At 42.1% G+C, this 26503-nt stretch overlaps 1 protein-coding gene across 2 annotated transcripts in view; it reads right to left on the minus strand.

The window, feature by feature from the left end:
* The window catches only part of FAT3 (FAT atypical cadherin 3), a 401816-nt gene that overhangs the window by 335118 nt on the left and 40195 nt on the right, over positions 1 to 26503 (minus strand). For both annotated transcript variants that reach the window (XM_069015510.1, XM_069015500.1), the window contains exons 2-3: positions 18134 to 18204; positions 11438 to 11649 (exon numbers count right to left, since the gene is read on the minus strand). The gene's annotated coding sequence lies outside the window, so the exon portion shown is untranslated. The remainder of the gene's footprint in view (positions 1 to 11437; positions 11650 to 18133; positions 18205 to 26503) is intronic.

A 26503-nucleotide genomic window follows, 5' to 3' on the forward strand; every position in this document is an offset into this window, starting at 1 on the left:
GGACAGCTAAGCAACTGCACTCTGGGGCAGCAGTTTTCAAAGCAGAGCTTTTGCAGCTTTGCAGAAAGGAGAGGAAAACAATTCAAATAATAATAATAAAAAAAAGCCCCCCACAGATGGGGGGGGGGGAAGAAAAAGGAAAGAAAAAGAAAAGAAAGGAGCTGTTAATTCACGAGCAACTACCAGACTAAAAAAAAAAGAAAAAAAGAAAAAAAAATAGTTGGCTAATTTCTGAAAGGGGGGCGGGTGGGAACCGCCGCGACTGCTTCCCAGCGATGCAAGCAGAAGCCTTGATGTCTAGTGCACTTACATTTTATGCTGCGCACAGTGGGTCCCCTCCTCCCTGCCTGCCTCCCTCCTTCTCTCCCTCCCTCCCTCCTTCCCTCCGCCCACCCTGCCTAGGAAGCTCTCTCTCCCAGGGGACAAGAATTCCAGTGGACCCAATTAACACTGTACTTTGCTGGCTCCTTGGTATGATCGATATTAAATAAGAGGAGTTTTAGCAGCATTGAAAAATAAAGCAGCCATGTAATGTGTGCCTGATGGAGACTGCATTTTTCCTCCTACGTCTCTACTCCCCCAGTCTCGAAACAATCCAACGCAGCAGAAAAAAACAATTTCAAAAGCATGTGCCAGTACCAGTGATCCAAGCTGCATCAGATATTTGTTAGGAACTTGATGGGAGCCCTCGGCTGCTCATTTCACGAGCTTCGGCAGTACTTTAATAAAGTGGATTTACAAATCAATGGAAGGAATCCAAAGGTTCACAAACAGGCTCTTTCATCAGGTCCGCTGCCTGACTGTACAGGAAGTTTGCTGAAGGGGTCTGGGGACTGTTTCACCAGCACACTTGTTTTCAATGGACTCCCAACAACACGACTTGTTTGGTTTGGTGAAAGAAAGGCAGTAAGAGGTTCACTGCTTTAAGGGAATGCAGCCTAGTGTGTTTACTGCTTCATTCCTGAAGCACGTGTGACAAGGCATCCTACAAATTGCAAATTATTTTAATTTGAAGGGGGAAGTTGTTGGAAGGCAGTAACCTTCTTTGGTCCTGTTTTCCCTGATCTATCAATCACCGATTGCCATGTAAAAACAATCTACTCCAGGCTCTCTCTATAGAGGAAAAGCAATTACTAGCTTTAACTCTTGCAGTTGCAAATTAATACAATACAGTCCACAACTGATGGAGTCTGCCTGCAAAGCCATTAATCTAAGAGTAAATGGGTGGTTTGCTTAAATCCAACTGGACTGAAATTCACAGGTTAAGTGCTCCCCTTTCCCTTTCCATAATTCTATATGAATTTGTAGAACTCAGTGGAAAGAAAAGAAAGCCATATTTATTTGCTGTGGCCAGTACAATTCCACGCTAACAGTACCCATCAGTGAAACTGACTACAATTACAGGATCTCAGCACCAGTAGCTGCTTTTCCTTTTTTTTTTTCTGGGGTGGCCATGATCTTCAAATTAAACCCAATAAATAGCACTGAGCAATATCCTTGATTGAGCAGCTGGGTTGACCACTGATTTGAATCCATTCTGTTAAATTAATGTTAGATTACATTTCCATACAAATAAGATCAATTAAAAATACTCATAAAACCATGAGATCAAAGGCAGTGAAGAGTTAAATTAATTAACTCAAAAGGCCTCCAATTAAATAATGTTAAGGTTATGATTCTCCCTCTAGCTAACAGAGGGGAAAAAACCCAGCAGCAGGACAAATTTCTGTTAGTGACTACAAGCAGTAGATCCAAATATCACAGCATTTGTCACAAATTCTTTACGATGCCAAGTAACATCCTTCACAGTTAGATAAACGTAGGGCATGCATAAATCCCAAGCAGTGGTCAACTATCCCAAGAGATATCACAAACCAAAGGTTTATTTACGTGGGAAGATCCAAAAGAGTGCAGCTATACTGCTTATAGACATGAAGGCATGTTTCTTGAGCTACAGTAATTCCAGGCTCATGTACTTGCACCTGTATTTGTGCTGAAGATACTGCACAAGTATCTTTTAGCTGACATGGTTTTCTTGAGCAAAAAGGGAGAGGGAAGAAGTAGCCCTGATTAACACAGCGCTAAGCAGGACAACACTGGATCCAATTTCAAAGAGAGGAAAATAAAAAACCTTCACTGGAAATGACGGGATTTTATGTAGCTCATCATGCTTCCCAGTTGTTACTGATCCAGCACCACAGCACGGCAAACTGGATTTGAAATGAGATAGAGAGATCACTGGTAATACCAACCTGATAGTCCAGAGCCAGCAAAATCACATTTCTCTTTCAGTCCTCCAACCTAAATTAGGGGGCAATGCTAATTGGCTACAATGTCCCTGAAAGTGGCCTAAACCTTGCACACAACGCTTCTCTGGGCAAGGGGATCAAATCACTTGGCAATTGCTTTGGGACAACATCAGAGTGAATGAACACATACATACAGTCACCCTGGCAATCAAATTTTTTATACAGAAGAACACTTTAATAAGGATATAATGCACTCAATCTATACTGGCTATGGAGGGCCAGTGGGTGGCTGCATTTTGGGAAAGGTTGAGGTTTACAGCCACAAAGGGGCACATAAGTGCTCTTGGAACCTACAAATGATCCTTCAGTTTGTCTGTCATCTCAACACTCCCAGGCACTGGGAATGTCTTTATTATCCCCATTTTGGAGATGATGATTTGATGACTGAAAGCCTAAATTGCCTCCCCAAGGAGATGCAAAATGTGTTGGAGAATAGCAGGAAACTGATTCCAGGCTTTTCAAGTCCCTTACTTGCGAAAACTGTTCTTGTTTCAAGCCCAATCAACTGAATTTGACATATTTTTAAAGTCAAGCTTTGTTCCTTAAAAAAATACCAGCACCATTCTAGACTACTCAAGTTTGAATCAAAGCACTATTCATGGTATTTGAGGAGCACCTCTGCTCCTTAAAATTCTGCCTGTGTATTCACTCTCGAGTTTTATTCCAAATAAAAATTCACACTATTTTACTAGAAAATAATTTAAAGATTGTTCAACAAATACAATTACAGTCCCTGTTTGGTAGGACATTTCAAGTCAGTGGGGAGTTCAGTGAAAGGACACTTCATATGTGTGAAGAAAAAGGGATAGAAAACATTTCTCAAAATAAGCAAGTATTTCGGGATCAGACCCAGTTATTGGTCAATGTCCTCTTAAAGTAAAAAATCTTGAATGCCACAGTGAAGGTCCCGGTCCCTGGCTGCCAACAAAACAAGCCCTTCTGTTGCTGGAGGCAGGGAAAGCGGGATGTGCCGCAGTCCTGACCCGGGCAAGAGACTCCTAGAAAGAGTCTGCCATGCACAGACGTCCTGGTGAGCTGCCTGTTCTGCCTGGAGGCCTCCTTCTCCCTGGACAGCCTCTGCACACCCCACCTGATGGGGACAGTCCAGGGAGATCAGCATCACCCAACACACAGGCCACCACCACCAGACATGGGACCCTGATAATCCCACAAACAGAATCCACAGAACAGGACATATTTAGCCTAAAATAATTTGGAGGAAGAAGCACTGTTCTCAGAATCTGCTTTACTCAAATGAAAGGCAACTCCATGTAAGGTGTAAGGAATACCTAGCCGAAGCCCAAGATGGAAAGATGCATCAAAGAAAAAGAGTTGCTACCAAAAGAGAAAGAAGTCAGTATCACTACCTGAGGGCAGGAACTAGTGATTGCTAAGGGGGCAATGCTATGTGACCCAGAGGAAAAGCTATGAAAATTTCTCTCGTTTCTCCTTAGGAAACTATATTGGGAAGTGCCAGGATTTATAATTCTCTTTGGAGAACCATAACCTATCTGGGTGCCCCCAAGAACATATGACCAAAATCGCAAACATGGAAGATTAGCTACGTAAAGCTACATGGTGTAACAGAATTTCTAACAGCTAATCCACTTTATTACAGGCATCATCAACTCTGTTCATTATATAAGCCTCCCAATTCAACTGTTCTCAAAGACTACAGCCTTTGGCACTATTTAAAGTTGCTTACAGTTTCTTTCAAATATACTCATTTTGATTATTAAAAGGGAAATAAATTGGTAGGCTTTCCTCTCTTTCTTTATCTCTGTTTTCATAAAGTACAATAGATACTAGAAATTACAGAAGTAGAGAAAACATTTAACACACCTCAGCTTCATAAAATCAATACTCAAAAACAGAAACAAGGCTGAACACGTGGTAATGTGGTCTTTGCTCAAGAATGTGAAAAAATGTCTGCAGATATTTTAAATATTTACCAAATGAAGGGGATGTATATCAGGTTGCAGAGCTCTGCATTAAACACACTTTCAAGAGATGATGATTCATGTTAATGTACACCAGTAGGGTTGGAGGTTTGCTTTGTTCTTTTTAATTTCTAATTACATTTTAGTATCAGAATAAACAGAATGAACACATAAAGCCAGAAACTAAACCTAAACTAAAATAAAGGAAAAACAACCTTTTAAGGCACTTAACATCAGAGAAGGTTAGCCAGCCAATTACAATTTACAACCAGGCAGTAAACCATGGTGAGGTTCAGCTGACTAATGCTCTGCACCATTATGTAGCAAGTACCAAAGATAAAAGGCCAATTTCCTATTTGAAAATTGGGTTTCAGTAATGTGCAGCTGCCACTCTGTGGGGCTGGGTGATTACCTCCTCCCTGATGGCATCCACCACGGAGGTCCAAAAATCCCACATGGAGCTGCAGCGCCCACTGCATCCCCTTCCATTCCCCAGCTCTTCAGAAGGTGTTCAGACATCCCAGCGAGGCACGAGGGGCTCACTGTAGTCTATGCCAAAGCAACCACGCTTTGGTGAACTGGGAATTGGGAAGTCTTGTTTACATCCTCACGATCCTAACTCTCTAAAGGCACTTTATTCCAAGTGACAAACAATCTTGACTGGATCTAATTTTCACATTTTTAACGTCCTTATTCAGTGGGTCTGCAAAACAGACCCTCCTGGGAAAGGTGCTACAAAGTATGGTAGAACATAAACTTAGAAAACAAGTTATTTCTTACCACTCCCACCAGAGATTCTCTTGCTCTGTACGAGGAGGGTGGTGAATGACACTGTACGCAAACTCTGACTGCAGCACAGATAAGCAAACCTCAATTAATTTTAAACAAGACTGAACAGCATTGCTGTTCGCAACAGTGAAGCTACAAATACCAGCACAGACCACATAAATCTTATCAGAGTCCAGGGGGCTCTGACCACTGACCATACCATGATAAAGCATCTGTTACCGTGGCTTCATGGCAAACACAACCACTCAGGCAAGCTTGGTTAAAGCAGCTGGGACACTTTTCATGCTTCTGACCGTAACATTAGAAAGTAGAAAGATCTGTAATTTACTGGGTAGGGAGGAGCTCTTTCTAGAATGAACTGAAATAAAAAATTTAAAATAACATTGGAATAAATTCATACTACTTAGCTGTAAGTGCTTAGTTGTGGTTCCCAAGGCAGCTACAGGTAGTGCTGTACAGCTCCGGGGGCATCTGCCTGCCCCAATGAGTACATGGTCAGTCTGGGATGCTGCTGCTGCCAGCTTGATGCAGCCCATCCTAGCAGGTATTTAGGGCTCCATGAGGTATGTCTCACCCCTATTCCTGATCCTGCTCACACTGAGCATGAACACAGGACAGAGCTCTTCTCAAGCAGTTTTTCTATACAACACCTCCAACCACTTCTCCCAGCATAGAGTGAGTTACCAGGCTTTGGTTCCTTCTCTGCAGCAAGGAAAACTTCCCCCACCACTCTGGCTTGGCAGCTTAGGGACAGAGCTGGCTCAAAAGCAGAGAGAGACACGTATCTTAACAGAGCCAAAAGAGCTTGCAGTGTTGGTTAGGGCATACAAGCCAAAATCTACTGAAGAAGCAACTACATGGCATAGGGGGAAGGGAGAATAAGTATGCATAAGAGCTTTACAAATACCTAAGAAAATTGCTATGTAGCGGTCTGTGATTTCACTGAGAAGATTATATGATGGTATGGCTCTATTGCTAATTTTGGTTACTGATACATCAGGCCTTTCTATAGGATATTGGCATACAACATGGAATACATTTCAAGTGTCACTTCACTTGAATATGTATCTCCAACACATGCTAATAACAGTTCAAATGAAAAACTATACCACATCACAGATGCTCACATCTATTACCTTCGAAGACAGAAACTAACTGCTAAGCATCACTCCTCAGAAATGGAGAGAGAATGTGGGAAAAGAGATGGATAAATTTGGCAACAGACCGCAAACGCCTAGGATTTCTGTCTCCTGCTCACTGCAAGCTTGCATCCTTTACTCCTTCTCCAGTTTTATTTTAGCAGCAACTTTTCTAAGCACCTTTTGCAAGCCAGCTCAAGAGAACATGAAGTGTTTTGGCACATCCCACCACCACAACCCTGTCACTGTGGTCAAGCAGTCAAAACCCTCATCAATGTATTTTCAGAATACGCGTTGCATCGAAGTAGTCAAAACCACTCCTTGTTATATGTGGACTCTCCTCTAGAAGTCTCCTACTGGGAATATTCTGGAAAGTTACAACTTGTAGGGGATCTTCAGACACACCAGGAGGGGATGATTACTGAGCTCACCCTCCCATTTGAGGGGCATCCCTGAAGGTCAAGCTGTAGCTCAAGTATGTTAGTTCCAGATTAGTAGGTAAAAATACTATTTTCTCCTCTGATGCCTTGTTTTCCACTGGTCTGGTAATGATTTTCTCACCAAAGCTCTTCCCCACTCCTTTCCCCTCTTCCCCTGCCCACCCTCCCCCCAGAAATGCTTCATATTCTATGATTTGCCTATATAGGTCTCAGTTACCATTTAGAAAGGAAGAAGGAGAAAATAGAGAAATCACTCTGAAAGACCATCTATTTCTAACAGATTTCCAGCATGGCCAGGCTGATGTGCCCATTCTTAGGAGGGGTTGGATTAGTGTAATTGTCTTACAATTTTGACAGTTTCTGTCTTTCTCAGAACAAATGTTCTACAAGTAATGCCCCATTTCCTAAATGTCATCAAGTCACAATTTCCATCCATTTTGGGGAGGTCTTCTGAAGTGAAGTGCATGGGTCTTTAATGTAACTTGTGCCCAGGACGACTTCTTCAAAGGATACAAGGCTGGTTGCTATGGTTGCTGAAGGTTAAAACTCAGGGCTGATACCTTTATCAAACCCAAGCACCAGCTGTGGGAATGAGTCCTGAAGCTTGTGGATGCGCCACAAAAGCAGCTTCAGGGCTAGAGGTCCTGGCAAAGGGAGCTGGAAGTGAGCAGATGAGAAAATGCAGCACCCTGTTAGAAAAAGGCAACTGGGATGGTCTAACCTTGGTGGATTGGTAGAAGAGAGGAACATGCCACTAAAAAGAGGAAATAATAAAAGATCAGGTCTCCCCTTTCAACTTAGTTTCAATGTACGTGACTCCAAGTCTGGCACAGTAATAGATATGTATCAGCCCTCTGGTAATCCTGGGACTAAACGGCATTCATTAACATGGGATTCAAATCCCAAAGGCAGGGAGGATGGTAACTCAGCAGGTACAGTCTGCTTTTCAAGGCAATCCTCAGCCAGCCTCAGGAGGACCTCCGAACTCTTGGTTTACTATCTCCACCAAAGACGAAAAAACAAAGCCCAGAAGAATCCATTTTCCTTAGATTCTACACTATTGTCATGAGAAGAAAATTTGCAGCTTCATCTGTTTTCATAGCCTCTCATCAACTCCCTAAACCAACACAAGGAAGGGGGGAGAGGAGCAGGGGTGAATAAATTTATGTAGCCCTGGTTGCTGCTTTCCTAAGTCATTTTGAACTCATCCTTCCTCAGCAAGTAGAAAGGTCAAGAGCAGTGCTGAACATCCATGACAGGAGACTCAATGGGCAGAAGACAGAGCAGCACCATCTCCACCATGTGTGCCATGATTCACTTGTGCCAGGGCTCAATGACCTCCACTCCAAAGCTCAGGTTGGGGTCTGTAGCTTATGCACTGTATTAGAGTTCAAACCTAGACTTCACAGCTCCTAAACTTCTGATATTTTACACAGAATAAAAATGTCAGAGCAAAAGACATCCATGTCACTTGCACCAAGCCATCTCCCACCCCATCTGAAGGTGGTAACCCTAGCGAAAATGTGACAAAAGTCAGAACTACAGCCCATAATATCCAGCACTATACAAAAATGAGGGCAGAAAAAGAGAAATGGGATAAAATGCAGCATATCCCGTGAGGTTCAAGTTGTGGCAAACGATGGAGACAAGAGGTCAGGGTTCACCATACAGAAAGCAAAGACTTCAGTTTAATTGTTACTAAGCTATGTGGTACATGAATAATAGGGTTTATGGATGTTCCTGGCAGAGACAGAGGGAAACCCATCCTCTTGGGGCAGCTAAGTGCTTGACTTCTGTGTATTTTTATGTGTTTGTCAAACACTTAGACACTATAGGCACTTAGAATCCTTTAAATAAATAAAATGCATTGCGTTAGTTCAGTGCAAAAAGGCACTGTATCAATGCATGTTAACCACTTTCAATGGAAATTATAACGGTATGGGCATAAGTGCAGCCAAAAGAAAAGCTTAATAAAAATATAAGGTAGGAAGAAGAGAGGGGAGGAAATGTAAGGCTGGCAAAATTGCAGCCTAAAAAGAATCAAAACAGTAGATCTGAGAACAGCTCAGATCATAAAACAGGGCAGGAGAGAAAGCACCTCCTGTTTTACTGCGATTGGGCCAGCTTACATTTCATTAGAGGGAATCCAGGATAGGCAATTGTGTAATCAAGAGCCAGACAGCTTTACTCATTTATAATTAATTCAGAGTACTTTGAAAGTGAGCTTAGAAAATAGCCAAGTGCTTCCCTTCAAGGAAACCTCTTGTAATGTTTCTGCAGGGCACTGCAAGCAAAGCAGAAGTTGTTCAGCTGAAGACAAAAGGTTTTCTCCTGACATAAATGAATAAAGTGTTACCACAGGCAGTGAAGCGGAGAACATGGCCCATCCTGAAGGAAAGCTTTCATCCAAGCACTGTATTTTTACAGCAAGAAACACCATTCTGGACTGTTTTATACCATTTTAAGGGTCAAGAGAAGTCTCAATACATTATGGACTGAGATGCAAACTATTCAGTCTTCTATTTACTGTACATAGACAACTGTTCCCTTAGAGGCAAGCACGACTTTTGGCTCCAGAACCACAACCAGCACTTCCATCTACCCACAGCACTTGCCAGAAGAGTGGGCCTTAAAACCCAGCAGGGTTGCACTGTCCCTCACCCTTGCCACCACTCTGCGTTGACGGCAGAGCCCTGAATGCTGGCACTGCTTGTTTGTTCAGATCCTCAGGTATTCATTAGCTGTCCTCTGCCCACACAAATAATTCACAAAGTTAAATGCCGCCTTCCGTTTTGTGTAGTTACTAATTCATCCACACTTAGCCTCTCATCTGTAATTCACATTGACATTAATGAAGAGACAAATATGTGTGTAACAGAACAGAGGCAGTCCAAAATAAATGAGAAAAAATGTGGTCACCAGAAACCAATTATACATTCAAAACTGTACTGTGGAAATCACCGGAGTGTTGAAATCAAGTGAGAAGGAAAACGTACCAAAACCACACACTTGGACTGGGGGAAGAAGGGGGGTGCAGGGATGAAGTTGCTAGCACATACAATCAGTCTCAGCCTCATGGAAAAGAATATAAATATTTAGACATGAACAGACCTCTTAAAATACAGTTGCAGAGTCTGCTGGCACATGGACAAACATACAATAAGCCCACCAATGTGGAGACACAAATCAGGTAAATCAGACATGAAATTGGCAGGCAACATGTGCAAGATGCATTTTGTAAAGGCAAAAATGTGTTCACCACCAAATACAAAGATGATTTTCCAAGACAATCTGAAGCTGCACTGTAAAAGAAATAAATATTAAATATTTAAGGCTGTTCACCTAAATGCTATCAACTGAAGCAAATGGTGGCTTTTTCTTCCACCAGAACTCTTCCTGCTACAACAAAAAATGAAGGATTTAAAGAGAAATACTTGAACAGTCTTGCTACTTTGAAAGCTGAACATCTTCACAGATGGCCCTGAAAGAGTTAACTGCTTCAGAGCTCAGATATTCTCCTTCCCATGTCTCACGGTAAGTACTAGAAGATTTATGTGCAATGAATTTCCAATTACTGATCTGCACCAGCTGGGCTGTCAATCAGCCTGCCTATACAGTGCATGCCTTCACCTCACCATGTTCTCCTTGCATGTAGAAGCACACACAAAAGCATGTAATTCCTATATTCCTACCAACGGGAGTAGGTGAAATGCTGCTTTGGACTTTCCTTGCTACTCCAGTCTAAGACAGGCATTATTTTCTCACCATGGTGTCCAGGAGAACAATTCCAGTCATGACTTTGAGACATCAAAGAGTATTTCAAAAGCGGAGTGACATTTCCTACCAAGGTTATTCCCATTAGCAGTCATTTGCAGGGAATGCAGGTTATGAGGGAAATCTGGGAGGGACGCCCTAGGATCAGGACACAAAATTCTCCTATGCTGGTATATGAGGTCCAGATACAAAGGATTAAAGAAAAGAAAAAAAACTCACTAACCTATGGAGGTCTTTAATTATGATTTTGCCCAGATAAAAAAGTACAAAGTTTTCGTACAACTAGATACAGGAACTTCAGGATCTTCAAAAAGCTCATCAGATTCACCTAAACAATATTATCTCCCAATAAATACTAAATTCCTTCATGGGCATCTCACAGTTTCAGCTCAGTATACACAAAAAGCTCATGAAAACAGGCATCCTACTCAAGGTCATCAACCAACCCATTTTAATGGATTATCATTTACTTCTTTAACACTTGGAGTCGTTCTTAGCACCACCACACATTCTTTACTTAATTTCTCAGCCATATGACTACGGGAAATGCTTGAATCAATAAACCTTCGCAGAACAACAGTAAGCAATATAACCAGTGATTAAATCTTGGTTTTGATGTAGAATTCAGCCTGAAGAAACATAATTAAAAAAAAAAAAAACCTAACCACAAAGCTCAGAAAAAATATTTTCCTCTCCTGTTTTCTAAGATTTCACTAAGTCATATCCCTGAAATAAAAACAAAACAAAACAAAACAAAACATCATAGACGTGGCATCATCCTTGAGACTTTGCCTGTTACAACATGGTATTACCCCAGGCTGTTGTTTTTGCACCTGCATTTCACTTCCTAACCTGGGTTACAGAGAACATAATTCCTGAAAGGTTAATTAGCAGCTATGTAAACAGCAAATGCTCGCTATGTATCAGAGTGAGTGTGTTTCACTGCAAAGGCTGAGCATCCTGAGAAGGGCAGGACTTTGAGATACAGCACCAAGCCAGATCCTTTAGCAGGACCCATAAGTTTTTTGTGCCCGTAGAGGCCTTACCAGAGCATTCTGGAAATTTTCATCCAGGCTCGCCTGCCTATAAATAGAGCTGCAGCTCCCGGGGGCTGTGTGGCTGTGTGCTGCTGGTGTGCTCCGAGTTGCTAAGGAGATGGCAGAGCGAAGGCACAAACCGCGTGGGGAAACCGAGAGGAAAGCAGCACCGCTCCAGGGTCTGGCTGGGAGCCAGGGAGGTATCCTCCTGCGGCTATCCTCTGGATCAGAAGGAAAAAAAAGAAGAGAAAAAAAACGGATGGAGCTTCCCTCTCAGCCTGACACAGGCCAGATGCTGGGAACACCAGGGCAGGCATTCCCATCAGCGGACTCCTGAATAATTATAACAAACCATCAACCTTCTGGGCTCTCGCAGCATCCCTGTTTCCTGAATCCAGACCTGGGCTCTTTATAACGGAGGAAAGTAATTAAAGCTTATATTACAAAGCTCCAACAAAAGGAAAAGGAATTTTTGAATCCTTTTATTATTTTGCATGTAGACTTGTAAACAAGACGGATAGGCCAAAAGTCAAGCTTTGAATTGTAGCTGTGGAACAAACTTCCTAAAGGAATTGAGACTAGGATGACTCCTCATACAGAGTTTTCAGATCTAAGACAATTCATTTATCTTTGACTAGAGGATGCCTGATTGGACATGGAGTCTGGCTCAAGACAATGAAGGAAGATAAGTGTCGTCCTGATTTAAAACTGGATGCAGATACTACTGTCCATTTTAGCTGGTGAAACTACATCCCCAAATAGGACAGGACTCAAATCACCGTGACGGTAGCAAACATCAGCAAGACTGAGTGCACACCCTGACAAAAGGAGGTTTTGCATTTTCATCATGAATGGAATTACAACTTTACAGGCATGTATCAAGCTTACATAAAGTTTGTGCAGAATCAACTTTACAACTGCTTCTGGTGGACTGGAAAACTGCTCAAAGATAAAGGTAACTACAAGAAAAATATAAGAGCAATTTCTAAGAACAAAACCCTTAGTAAAACAAAAATGACAAAGAAAGGTGTAGGAATTTCTCAAAAGAAATAGGCAAATACCAAAAGAGCCAAGGTTGTTCCTGCAAATGCAGCAGAAATGCTCTGTGGTGTTAGCTGTGGTTTCTCACAAGATCGCTTAGTTGGGATAGAAAATTAAATGCTTTTGTTTGCCAAGACTCATCCATGGCTAAAATGATACATCTTAGCAGAACAAAGGCAGTCTCTCTTGCCAACAGTATAAGCTCACCTCTTACTGAACAAAACAAAGACTTAGCAGAAAAGGTGTCTTTTTCTTTGTGGTCACCACTGTTTCACGCCATGGAAGAATCAAAGTGTGTCTGACAGTTTCTCAATATTAGGTGAAAGAGAAAACTGAACCTTTTTTTCCCCCCAAGACAGCAGTGAAACCACACTAAGAATACTTGAAATAAAAAGCACGTAGAGCACGACTGATTTGAACTCTTACTGTCTTCCATCTTTCACAGACGCTAATGCTCTCGGTAACTCGCTAGCAACAAACTGATGGAAAGAGAAGGAACATATGATCACGGCTTATTTCCCAGTGTACATATTTCTTAATATAGAAAAGTGTATGATAGATCTGCCACCATCTGATCTTGATTGTTGTAAAACCAGTCATTCTGCCTTCATCTGCCAAAAGAGTTTGAGAATTGCTGGGGATATTTTTGGCAGTCTTAAGAACACAGAAGCACTAAGGCATATTCCCAGAGGACAGCTGAAAGTTTCTTAATAATTTCTATCTATTAAATGACACTTTTGCACATTACTTGAGGATTGTCCAGTGCAATTTTAAGTTAATTAAGGTAGAGGAAAGTGGGGAAAGAGGCTTCAGATCTTAGTGCTGTTACTGCCTTTCTTTTTTCCCCACAGAAGTTTTATTTTTTATTATACTCTTAAAAAATCAGAAATCTGATCTTGTATCTAGTAAACTTTATGACATAATACATCCACTGAAGAGGCAACTTATTATAAAGATCTTATAAAATATTATTTGGTCATAAATATAACCCTTAATGGGGTGGTGGGGGATCAACAACCCTCTCACACATAAAAATGGGGTGGAAGTGGTGAGAGTTCTTATTCAATGATATACACTAGTTTTTGAAGACCTAACTTCACATTCTGATTTCTGGAAAAAAAATATTTCTGCCCTGATTCAGCTACATTCCCTATGAAAAAAATCATTCTAATTTTTTCAGTAAATTACAAGGATGAATGAGCCAACATAATTTAACAAAAAGGTGGAATACAAATTATTTGTATGAGGAATATTATTATGGCCAAGACACAATGGGAACAAATGGAAATACAGGAAACTCTTTTTAAATATAAGAAAAAAAACACACAATCAGTTTTCTACCAGGAGGGTGGTCAAGCATGGGCACAGGTTACCCAGAGAGATCCTGGAGTCTCCCTCAACACAAATGTTCCAAGTTCAACTGCTCATGGCTGTGAGCAACCTGCTCTCACTCGCCCTGCTCTGAGCAGAGGCTTGGACTAGATGGTCTTCAGAGGGGCCTTCCCACCTCAGTCAGTCTGTGATTCTCTAACTATTAAGAACAAAGATCCAAATTTACCAATTGTGTTAAGGATGAATATCAAATTTAATCTAATCTCAGCTATATAAATAAAGAATTTAATTTTGGAAACTTAAGCCATAAAACTGGTAATAAAATGTAATTTTAAATGAACAGTAGTCATAAGTAATCATATTTCACATTTGCTGGCCCACAGAAGAGTGTATACAAAAGGAAAATACCATTTCTTTTTACATACTTTATATTTCCAACACTTGAAGTGTTGTGCCAAGAAATTCTCAATTTTCCCATTAAAGGAACAGTTTTACAACATGGGTTCTGGATTTATCTCTTCACATTGCTATAATAGTGTTGATGGCTATGACCTCTTTTCCTGTCAATTTTCATTTCCATATGCCATCTGATTGACTGTCACACCTCCTGTATTTCCCTTTATATTTTTTCCATTTCCCAAGCTTTAAACTCACGTGGAGTTATTCAAAACAAAAAAGCAAGTAAACCACAAGTGTAGGAGAGTTAGTAGCTATGAAAGCCTCTTCCAGCCAAGTCAGAAACACATTTCACATCACTAAATGATGCTCTGTCCAGCACTGGCTGCGCAATCCTTCAGTTATTGCTTCGCCATCACTGCTAGAGTTGGAATTAAGTGGCATGAGCAGTTTTGCCATCAATGCCACACATTCAGCACAGGTAGATTCACAGCTCTCTCGGACAGGTCTCAGAGGAACAGAAAAAAGCTGCAGGAGCTCAACCTCTGCTATGAGCAGAAGGCTGGAGCATGGACAGGAAACCAAAATTTGAAAAGCTAAGCTGAACATAACCGCTGAACAAGCAGTATCTAGGGGAACACAAATCTGGAAGATAAGAGCGAGCACAGCAAACACAATGGTGCAAGTCACTAGAGTGCAGTGTTAGCGAAGCCAAGTATTTAAGGGCCAGCAAATTAAACTCATAATCATCTGAATCCAGGTATTTCTACGCTGCCAGACAAAGAAACTTCTCAGTTTCTTCCTTTAAAACACAGATGTTAAAAATAATAAAAAATGGTGAGCAGGGGTGCGGAAGTGTCTGGTTAAAATATACTCAAGAAAATAACATCCTCACATACATTGTAGAAACTCTCAACTCTCACTGTGCTGGTTTACTCTGCACATTCCTCTCAGCCAGGCTTCTGGGAGAGGAGGGAACTGTGGACAGACTCAATACAACGTTTGGGTTTGTATGCATTAGCACTGTTAAAACATCCAAGCTGATCAGATTTAAAGGGTTTATTCCTCTGCTGAAGCAAAACCTTTCACTGGGTCAAAACTGAATAAAATTTGCATAAATGTGTGGATTCAAACAAGCCTGTTCGAAAAAAAAATCTACACTGAGAAGCCTGGGCTCCTTCTGAGCATTCACTGCAGTCTCTCCAGAGGTTCGAGTTCCCTCTACTGCCCTGATGAAGAGGCAGGGGAAAAACGGGAGCAGCAAATATCACTTGGCTGAAAATTGGCTCAGAGAGCTTTCAGAAGCTTATTGCTGTGAGTGCAAAGAGTTAAACTCCACAAGGCATGCTCTGATCTCACACATCAGTGAGAAAACAGCAGCAGCTCTACCCAAAGCAATGCTGCAAAATAAACACAAGGCTGAATCAGACCCATAAGCTCTTAAAGAGAACAGTGAGCTAGATATAGATATGAATTTCCCAAGGTGAACCACTTTTGTACCAATGCAAGCTCTGGACACTATTGTTTAACCTTCTTCGGGATTTAGGTTTGATTTCAGGCCAACAGCAACCAGTTGGAACAGCCATACAAAGTAAAGCTGAAGAGTACTTAAAAGGGATGAGAGAATCCACCTGAAACAAACATTTGGTCAAACCTTGGCAGGGCCGAAAAATAAAATTCCGGTCAGCACAGAGAAATCAACTTCAGTTACACTCTTAATGTTGAATTCATAACACTGAATTATCCACTTACCGCCTGAAGTTGATGCAAGCTAAGAAATTAAATTATGAGACCTTATCAGTGCACCTTTCATTATCTGGGCTGGGGAAAGTGTGCAAGGGGGGGAGGGGAGCAGTGCTGCTATTTAAGCTACAAACAAAACTCTTAAAAATTTCTCACAGTATTAACACTGCCCATCTGCAGTCCCCACAGGGTTAAAGTTGGAGAGCTCAACCCTGCTTCTCAGTTTGGAGCCTGCTACCACTGTGACCAGCTGTTAGAGCTTAGGCACATCATCAGGAATCCAGTGACACAGCAAAGGTCTGAATGCACACATACATTTGTGACTCCCTGTAAGCTGAAAGCTGACCAAAAAATCATACCCATGACTAACAAGTCCCATCATGCCTCCTAAGCCACTTCAGTATAAAATGATATGAGAATGCAACATTCATCAAAACCATTGCCTTTTCTTAGCACACTTTTTGTTTAGGTCAAAGTGGGCATTTTATGCTTTTTATTTTGTTGAAATTATTAAAGATATTCAGCTGTGATAGAGACATGGCCACTTGCAAAACAGATCCTGTTCTGAACCTTGCAAATACAACTAATTTTGGTTCCTGCATTGCTCTACGGGTTCAGAAAGAAATCAGAATTCAATCACTAGTGTGAGCAGTAGCACATTTCTCTCTCCAAAATAGCTGTTACCCAGGGGCATGAGGCATGGCTCAGCCACCCTGGTTGGTGAAGCGAGTCCATCTCCATGCATAAGGGCTGTGGTGGAGCTTCTTCATCCACCAGGTTTGGGAGAGGTGTGACAGGAAAGCGAGGGGAGAGAACTGTCAGGGGATGGAAACATGAATAAAGATTAGAATCTGGGAACTAATGTGAAACAAGAGGCAAATATTTCCTTTTTTTTCCTCTCTTTTTCTTTAACTTTCAAAACACTGCCAAGAGAAGGAAGGGGAAGAAGTTAGTGAGCGTGACAGCATCACTGGAAGACGCAGACTGGGATACTGGCAGCTCAGACGTGCCAGGGCACAGCCCAGGCAGGGACACAGCAGTGGGTTGTGGTCCCAGCCACTGGCCATGCAGGAACACCATATAGGAGCTGACAGGGTTCCCTCGCAGAGCTGGGCCAGGCTACCCCACAAATGACAAACAAAATAGGGTTTAGGATGTGAAAAGTGGGTCACAGCTACAGAGAGGAGGATGAGCCCAATGCAAGGGCTGTGTGCAGTGGGCAATGGAGAAGCAATCAGCAGGGACCTCAAGGCCTTTATTAGCGGTGCTATTATGCAAATTTGTCAGCACCCATCATCCTGTCAGTCTGGTAGCAGTGAGCTGCCCTGGGCGAATGCCATTAAGTGCCCCTTCCCCAGCCTACACTTCGTAATTCCTGCTTTACCACAGAGGCCATGGTCCTCCTCTCCCAGCTCTGCCCTTCCTGCCCCAGCCTCCTGCCTGCCCCATGCTGCCTGAGACCCCTCTGCACCAGAACCCCAGGCAACCTACTCCTTCCATGAGGGTCCATTTTCAATCCCACACCTCCACACATCCCTGGCACTGAGCAGAGGGGTGGCTTGGGGCAGGGGACATTTCATCCCAACCATTTCCCCCCGGGCTTTGCCACTTGCAAAGCCAAGTCACAGGGGCGCTGTGAGTATGGGCACATTTGGTAAGTCTGAATTCTTTTTTAAGCATTCAGTTTTCCCCCCCAAGGCTGAGGTCCCCATATGCACCTGGTAAAAGGAAAAGGGCACAACCAAGCTTCTGCAAGAAGCAGACCAGCATACACCTCTCACCTCTGGGAAGGACACGAGCACTGCGGTGAGTGGAAACAGTGCTGAGCACAACAGCCCTGGCCACACTGTGCATTCTCCCAGTCCTCCTCTCAGTTATCATTATAATCTCCGCAGGAAAAAAATCTGGACGTTTTAAACAGTGCTTAAATGATTCTCTCCCCCAAAGAACTAAATTACCATTTATAGCCTGTTCTTCCTATTAAAAATTAATCAATTTATTCATCACTTCTAGGACTGAAACCTTTCATTTGTTTTACAATGAAGAAACCTTTGATCTGCAATTCTCCAAGGCTACCATTTTTTATTCTTTAGTTCTTCTCATTAAAAATAAAACACCTCTATTCTCCAAAATGCCTTGATGGTACTCTCAAAATGCCCATTTTAACAATGAGAAGCCTTTTATTATCCTTACCTTGTCACAGGCACTTCGGAAGTTTACATGAGGTTTTTGGAGGTGTTTTTTTAAATCATAACAGTACTGCACTGGGGGGAAAAAAAAAAAAGAAGAGGGTTTACATTCATGATCACCTTCTTTCAAAGACACAGAAGCAAATAGCTAAAATAGAGTTTCACAATACTTCTTCACCTGGCATGCTGCTTTAGGCTAACCTGAAATGAGTCTGCCCTGAGCCTCTGCAGTACACCTGAGCCCTGCCAGCCTGTCTCCAAGGGGCAAGTCTTAAATGGAGCCTAAGCTGGAGCATGCATTAAGACTCAGAGGAACAAGCTGCAGAAGAACATTTGGAAACACTATTTTAGCATTTTTCCCCCTTGTCATCCTGTTTTCCACAGCTAGACACATCTTTCAGCAAAAGACCCCTTTCAGCAAAACAATCATCAGCACTTGGGTGTGACTAGGACTACAGAAAGCAGATTTACCCTTACCCAAGCTGCTAAGTGTGTGTTTCACATCAGTGGCTCTCAGGGTGCTCCCACCAGAAGCAGGACAAAATGACCAAGTGCATTTGCCTTTCTGCACTCCTGCTCCAACTCGCATCTCACCTACTGCAAGGACCACACACTTTGCACTGGTTTACTGCATAAGATCTTCTTCGTTAGTTATCAGAAGCACAAAGGTTACACATTACTGATCAACAGAACAGGGCCAAGGAGCTTCCACCCAGCTTCAGGCTGAGTGGCACAGCATAGAAGCATTTTCTATACAGTTAAATCCTACTTTCTGCACACCTCTGTCACAGATGGCTGAAGAACAAGTTAAAGCTCCTAACAAAACTCCTAACAGACTCCTAACCCACCCTAAATCTGAGTTCAGCTTGGCTGCAATGCAGGATCAAACCCACAGTCGTCTTCTGAGGTCAAGGAAAACAAAAACCTAAACCACCCAATTCCCAACACTTGCCTTCAGCAACACCAAAGCAGAACAACCAACTAACTTGGTAGAGAAGCAATAATATACTCCACTACTGAAGCAAAGCATATCAGAGGATCAAAAACCACTTAGTGTGCAAGCCTCTGTTTAGTGCAATGTAAACTCTCCAGCTGCTGGAAGGAGAGAAAAGCCAGCTTTTGCCAGCAGACACATTTGTCTGGAGCCCCAGTTACAACCACAGGAAACTACCAAGTGTACCTGTGCTCCCTCCTCCTCATCCCAACAGTTGTAGCTACATTCATCAGGAGGGAGCAGAGGAGGAGCAGAGCCAGTAAGAAGCACAGAAATCCAGAAAACTACTCCATAAAATAGCACGTGGCTAAGTGCAGCTAATTACAATTTTGTCACCAAATAAAAGATGGACCAAAAATATTAGTCTTGAAAATCACTTGCATATGCCAGAATATTTCCACTCTGCATAAATGGATTCCATTCAAATATTGTGAAAATGAATTCATCCCAAAAAAACATGACAGGCCTAACTGCATGTCACCAGATGTCACCCAGGCAATGATGAAGCCACTTGAGTATGCTCTTCACCAGCATTGCATAAGAGCCGTGAATGTCTGATGAGCCCCAGGAATATGGGTTTGCCAAGCACTTGTCAATCCCCACTGCATGTTACTCCTCTTCAGCAATCCAATGCCGGCATCTTGTTCCTGTGTATATAAAAGCTTGCTCAGCGTGTTCAAATTGCTGCAATTCTGACAGTCTAATCATTTGGTGAAATGCTGCCATATTAACAGATAACAGCCTGCCCCCTCTGCAAACAGGAGGCTCCTACCCTGCATCACTCATTTCAAGGAAGATGATGGATGAAGGAATTACACCTCCTGCTCCTCTTGGTGGGATAATAGTATTGATATTTAATGCCCACTAACCCCAAAGCAGTGCTCAAATACATGCTGGGGGGCTGGTTTTTAGGTGAAATAATATACACATAGAGAGAAAAGCCATTATTCATGTTTTACAGAGTGCTTCACAAAGACGGAAAAGAACTTTATGTGACAAAGGAAACGTGTGGACTGAGATGGAAAACTGAATTCATCCCACCTAGTTGTAGTCCAAGTAGCCATAATATTATTGAATTAGTGCTCTGTTAAAAATGAGTGGGGATCGAAGGTTCCCAAAGTGTGGTTTGCAGTTAACCTTTGCTCCAGGAGTCACAGGAATGACTGACAGAGGTCAGGCCAAAGGTTTCTCTAACCCAAATACCGCCTGATAGTGGTCCACAACAAAATGTGTATGGTGGAGTAAAAGCAGGCAAAATCCATTGTATTAACTATAGACAGCAACAGAGTGATTTGCAGCTCCCATATTTCAGGAACTGGAGGGGATTTTTCTCTTTTTAAGAGCATCTGATGATTTCTCTTTCATAAATTTGTACAGATGCTGTCTGATGGCACAAAAACTTCTGGCCTCCACAAGATCCAGTGGTAGCAAACTGCACAGCTTCATTACAGATCTCCAGCAGGTCACTTTAAGCCTGATGCCTCAGACTTAAAACAGCTGGGACAAAAAGTAAATAATCCTTCACTTTCCAGCTAAGCAAGTTTGCCTTTCTAATAATAGTTATTTTAGATCTCATTACTGTGCATACAAAGTTAAAGTTATTCTTTGCATAACTCTGCATTCAGGTCCACCCTGAGGAAAACACTAAATTTTTGCACCAAAATGCAGCAAAGTTTTAAGGCAGATGGTATATTTTAAAGGATTTTTTGTAGTTTTGTTGGTTTCTTTTAGTATTAATGTCTTCCCCTTCCCACAGGGTCTGACCAGTCAGAAACAACTCCTATTACAGGAGTCTTGCAGCAGGTCTTCCCAGTACGGCAAGGAAAATGGTTGATTTAAGCCAATGGTTCCCAAACGGTCTCTTCGAAGTGTGAACAACCTTCACCCCACGGCACCCACGGCATTTCTTTCCACAGAAACCCCTCCAAGCAGTCTTCCCTTAAACAGGTGATCAAACTCCATCCTCTTGTTCCTCTTTGCATTTTCTCCATGACCCCGATACCCACGTTAATGCTCACAATACTGCTGTCAAGTCCAAGGCCTCTCAAAGAGACCAGTAAAGGGAATGAATACCTTCACTATATCAACAATGCATTGATCAATGTATAAGCTGGTTTGTACAGGAAATAAACAACCTCCCTCCTGATCAAAGGTCCTGAACATGTAGCCTGACAGACTATAAGGAAGTGTTTTAAACACTGCAAGGCACTATGTTCACATTTAATCTTTTCTTTTTTATTACTTTCCTTTTTTTAAAAAACACTTTTCCCAAACCTGTCAGTGTTTGCTTTCCAATATTTGTTTATGCTATGTAAGCTGTAGGTTATTTCTGTAAGAGACCCTAATTTCCTCCTCTGCTGGGACTGTGGCGATAGCCCCAAGGAAGTTTACACTGAGAGAAGAGCATGACAGGCAGTGAATTAAGTGGTTCAGAAAGAGATACAATTAGCTTTCTCAGTGGAAGAAAATGAAGTTAAAAAAGAAATTCTTGGCAGTTCTACTCTCCTATCTCTGCCTCAACTTCAGAAAATGGACATCAAAAGACAGTCAAAGAAAATAATCATCAATATTTGAAACTTGATAAGACATGTGATTTATTGACACAGGACTAATACCAAGATCTGTCCTTTTTTTTTTTTTTTCTTTTTTGGTAGCCAATTCCTTTGCTGACTGAATTCAATTCATTTGTTTCTACTAAATGTTTGCTTTTCAAGCTGCCCTAACATTAGATGGCAGGAAGCCTAGAGCTCCTGTGTAGGCATCTTCCTTACCAACTCCTAAGCTGTGAAGCACAGAAATGGTGTGTTTGTTCCAGCAAAGAAAGTCTGGCCAACATTTCCACAAGACTTAGAGGTGCTTTGAAACCCAGCATTGAAAGCTCCTGGATTGAGCAGGACTCATATGCCACAGGAAAAAATCCCAACCTAATGAAACAGTAACACCAGTATTGAGGAGACAGATCCTGAGAGGCGTTTGAGTCCTAATTTTTGAAAACGCCAGGTATTTCTACATCTGACGACTAACCTGCTAACTGTTCTATCAGGCATTGGTGGAAGCACTTATTATTATTTTTAATATATGCTGCCTCCAGGCAGAGGCAAACAAAATAAAAAAAAATGACAAGTGTCCCTTCAAAGGGAATGCCAGCTGATCTAAGAAAGCTGTAAGTATAGTTCAGACTTTGCACTATCAAATGCACATGCACCTACAAAGAGTCAAAGCTTTACAATCACGCTATTCTTCAGTCCAACCATTTCTTTGCATTTAAAAATACACAGAATGCCAGGAACATTATTATTCTTTAATGGCACACTTTGGCCAGGAGAAACGAATGCAGGAAAAGGAAAGATACGAGTTGCTATTGAAAAATGAAGGCTTCTCATTAAAAGTTCTTAAAAGAAAAGTGGAGTAGTTAGGAGAAAGTATCCACTTTTAACTCTCTTCTCTTGTTCCTCCCCAACTGTGCTCTGGACCATGAAGATTGAGAAAGTATTAAGAAAGAATGCTTAATAAAGGTGGATTTTTCTTAACAGCAGATTGCAAAAAGTGTAAAGGAAGCTTCATTTGATTAAAATAATAATGACATTTACCAAACCAGAGACTGTTTTTAACTAAGGAAGTCTACATGCAAACCAATGATTTTCACACTTTTGTGAACAGAAGGCTATTGTATGATAGATTATAAAAGGCTGTGTTCAGCTGTCCTTGGGATTTACAAGGTGCTAATAATATCTCCCATAAATTGTTCACCACACCAGCAACACAGTCACATAAATGCCACCATGGTGGGTGAGCGATGCTACTCTGAGAGGGCTCCAAGTACCATGGAGTGAAAGCACAACCTTTTCACCATCTTCCTTGGTAATGTCATATCTGAAATAGGACAGGCATAAAACTCGGAGCCTGTTAGAAACAAAGGCATGACGTGTGGGACATCTACTTTATGAAGACTAAGCTGTGAAGAAACAGTAAGTTATTCCATAGTCCATCTGTTTTGAGCACCACAGAGTTCTGCACAACCAATAGTGGCAGTGTGCAGTACAAACCCCCCAGGACTGATCCCAAACATTCCAGCGGACACGCCCAAAGCTGGACCTTGCAGCATTCTCTGGACTCTGCAAAAGGCAGCAGCTCTCAGCTTCCACTCAATTTCTACTGGCACATGCAACCTCTAATTTAGGAAAAAAAGGCTACAGGGTGGCACACCCTCACTGAAAAAGTGCCAACACCTACTTTACAATAGCCCTTTTAAATTCCAGGATCTCTTCCAGCCAGTTTCATCTAACTTCCATTTAATTTTTTTTCTACAGTCAACAGCCTCTTTGCTCAAAAACGTTTTAAGCCATTATTTCCTGAAGTGAAAGACAATGCATCATTATCCTATATCATAAGAAAACACAATGCAGTGCTAGATCGATATCTCAGTCTGCTCAGCCAGCCACCAATCTTCCTGTGCTTCTCACTCAAATAGTGAAATACCTCAGAGAATCACAGAACGGTTTGGTTTGGAAGGGATCTTAAAGATGCTCTAGTTCCAGCCCACTCGCCATGGGCAGGGACACCTTCCACTAGACCAAGTTGTTTAAAGCCTCATTCAACCTGGCCTTGGTAGAGATACCTAGAGTTCTTCTCTTCCACAAAAAACTCTTGGATATTTCCGATCTTTCCCACTTAGTGGCTTTTTTTCCCTGAAGTCAGTTGCCCATATTTGAGTGGTGCATTTCCTCTATCACTTCCCCATCTGCAACTTACGCATTTTTATGAATTTAACTCTGATGAACAATAAATTCAGAGCCAGAAGAAACAGCAAGCAGTCATCATACAAACTTTTTCAAATGCATCTGCCTTCGTGTTGGTACAAGAGCAGTCTAACATCTACTGCTCAGTGGAGATCCATCCTGTGTTCCAGCTGACATACCAGAGAGTCTCTGATGACGAGGCCAACAAGAACAAAATTTCATCTTTCCTTTACGAAAAGGATCTCAAACTTTTCTTCTGCTCCACGCATCTCATGTTGGTGAGAACTGCCATCCCCTGGCAGCAACCTCGATCCAGTGCTTTCCCAATCAGACTTGAAGTGGCCACCAAGGACTGAGCTGCCCTACCCAGATGGTATCATTAACCTGACATCACAAACTGGTTGGGGATGCACATCAGTCACAGACATTTATATACATTTTAAATACAGTTTACTTGGAGAATGGGGCTCCTTTGAAAAGGAAAGGTACAGAGGACATTTCTATCACTATTACAACAGTGTCTTAAAAATTTAAAACAGTGGTCACAAGATACAATTCCTTACCAGTCTTACAAGTCTTTAACTATTGAACCTGTTTCATCTGTTAAAAAAAAAAAAAAAAAAAAAACTCCTCCAGATAAACTGTGATTGCTCTGTTTTGTTTCAAATAAAACCACATCTGGTTTCCAAGCACATGCATTTTTTTCTAATCTGAAAAGTTTTTCCAGTCCTGGCCTTTAGTTGGTTGGTTGGTTGAGCTTGCTTTTTTGCACAGCTATTTAAAAAAACATATAAACACAGGGAAAGGTTGACAAGGTATGAGAGAAAGCGGTATCCCAAGTCATCAGGTCATGAATCTTTCTACCACATAGTCCCAGTAAGGCATGGTCTTAGTGTATCTTCAGAAAATCTTCATAGCTTCCCTACTGAGTGCACAGGACAAGTTTATATATATATATAAACTGGAGAGTTTATATACAGAAATATTAATAAACAAACAAACTAACCCCAAACCATCCAAAACCACCCATTTGGTTTGGATACAATTATTAAAGGATTTTGAAGAGAATGGGACTATGGACTTAGAGAGGAGAGGGGAGGCAAGAAAAAATAGCAAGTAAAGACCTTCCTCCTCCTGGTAGCTTTCAGCCAGAGCTGTCCAGAGGGGAGGACTCATGGACCAAAATTGCCAGCTGACAATGCCAAGCCCTCACTGTGGCCAGCACAGCCATGGCATATGGAACCCATCCATCTCTCATTAGGGACATTAGGGGGACTCACATCTGGACTGGAGAGGGTCACCCACACAAAATTTCCAGGCACTTGAAGAGGACAAGCTCCAGCCATATAGTGAATATTGTTAATAAGCAGGAATGGCTCAGATGTCTCCCTCAACCTGCTGTGTGGGCTCTTGGTACTAACAGCAGTAGGCATGGAGGGAAGAAGAAAGTAGAAGAGGGGGTTTGTGGTCTCCGGTGGGAGGATGTCAGTCACCTAAGAGACCCAGCACCTCTGCCATGCCTGTACCTCCTCACAGGCACAGGGCTTCCCAGACACCAGGGAGCTCCTGACAGGTTCCCAGCTCCAGGTAAGAGTACAAAACCTTGGCTTGCTCTCAGAAAAATAACTGTTCTGCATGGATTCAATGTAGTATGCATCCCCTGTCTCCAGGGGAGCACACCAGGTGACAGGTCTCCTCAGGCTGCAGGTAAGGCTGTGGGTGTGACCTGCCCCAGCCACGGCTGAGACCTGCCCTGGCGTTGCTGCACATGCTCCCCTCTGGATTCTGGAGACAGGGGAGTGAGAAGGAGACAACTCCAGCAGTCAGGTCTTGATCCTGCTCACCAAGATGATCGTATTTCTCTTTGACCAAGATCCACCAGCCCAATTGTGTCTAGGACTGCCTGGAAGAAGGTTACAGACAGGTGGAGGTCAGTCTTTTTTCCCAAGGAACAAGCGATAGGACAAGAGAAACTGGTCTCAAGTTGCATCAGGGAAGGTTTAGATCAGGTGTTAGGAAAAAAAATTTATTCACTTAAAAGGCTGTCAGGCATTGGAGCATGACCAAAAACACCACAAGAAAAATCCAGCAGTATCAGTAAAGAGTTTTACACCATGCAAATAATCAGGTTACTTTGTCTGGGAGTGCCCATGGGGGCCTCCAGGGGCAGTGAGCACATCTGGAGCCTCCTGCCCTCCCCTCCTAGCTGTCCCTCACCAAACCCAGGCACTGCCAGCAACATAGCATGGGCTCCACAGCTGACTGGCACTTTCCCAGGAAGAAAACTTTCAGTTTGGTTTCAATTAAAATAAACTATTCTGAAGACAATTTAGTCCCGTTTCCAGACACAGTGATTTCCAGCTCCCCCTTTTAGAAAACTCCTCTCCAAATACAGCCAGTCTCTGGCCGCTCCACAAGCAGTGCTCTTTTTAGGCTGTGGAAGTTAATCAAGCTGCTCTTTATTTTTAGATTTTCTTCATATGACTTTATGCCACAAACTCTATTAACATTATGCCTTGGAACATCAGAGTTATTCACAGATCAATCAAACTGACAGAAAATGTTCCTCCTGCCTTGGGAGAACTGAACTCAGCTGGCTTTTTAAGAGCAAAGCTAAGAGAAGAAAAAAAAATTTAAAAAA

Source organism: Aphelocoma coerulescens, chromosome 1 (genome assembly GCF_041296385.1).
Source record: "Aphelocoma coerulescens isolate FSJ_1873_10779 chromosome 1, UR_Acoe_1.0, whole genome shotgun sequence".
NCBI classification, from domain to species: domain Eukaryota; kingdom Metazoa; phylum Chordata; class Aves; order Passeriformes; family Corvidae; genus Aphelocoma; species Aphelocoma coerulescens.